This window comes from Siniperca chuatsi, linkage group LG7 (genome assembly GCF_020085105.1).
Source record: "Siniperca chuatsi isolate FFG_IHB_CAS linkage group LG7, ASM2008510v1, whole genome shotgun sequence".
NCBI classification, from domain to species: domain Eukaryota; kingdom Metazoa; phylum Chordata; class Actinopteri; order Centrarchiformes; family Sinipercidae; genus Siniperca; species Siniperca chuatsi.
Genome location: NC_058048.1, coordinates 30,076,263 through 30,077,087, shown reverse-complemented (window position 1 = coordinate 30,077,087; position 825 = coordinate 30,076,263).

Genomic DNA, 825 nt, shown 5'->3' with positions numbered 1-825 from the left:
CTGGAATGTGTGGATGACTTTCCTGTTATTATAGAGCGTCTTTCTGTTGTAGCAGTTTCACTAAGCCTTTAATTAGTGAGAGGTAAACACCGCTTAGTAGTGTTTCTGGATTTCAGCTGGACTGATTCTTTTCCCTTTGGTCACCTCTTGGTTAGTGGGAAAAGTATGCACTTTAAGAAATTAAACACACATTGTTGACAGGACATTACAGACTGGAACAGCAGTAAACAAGTATGAAAGCAGACCGTCAAGGTGACAATCAATCAAGCTTCAGACTCAAACAAACAGACTTGTTACAACTTTTTTAAAGCAGCCATAACTGATGTCTTGATTTCGTGGAACAACCTGTAAACACAACATCTGACATATTATCACCTTATGAAGTTTTTATGGCGAAAGTGTTTGCAAACAATTGCCTATTTACACATCTAGCAGATACAAAAACATACATAAACATATGTAAAAAAAAAACATGGGTAGGTGCAGCTTTAAACTTTTCAATCCAACGTTTAGTTAACTCTCTGCCATTCTAGATCAGTACTCACCGCTTACACATATTCAGACACCCAGTGACACATCATAATGCGTTTTGTATGCTAAGAAGCCTTCTTGTCACTTGTCACTTTTTGCTAAATTGAGATCCTGATGGAAGTTTCGTCAGGGTTCTACTTCAACCTTGTATCTCAACAGTTGATGCCAGGTGTAAGTGTCAACTAAACTATTTAAAGCCTTATAGAAGGCCTTATTGAGGCACAAAAGTCCAATATTACCCAGGGATCGAGCCAAACATTGGAAATCCTTTGTAAAACATCAAAAAAGCATGCC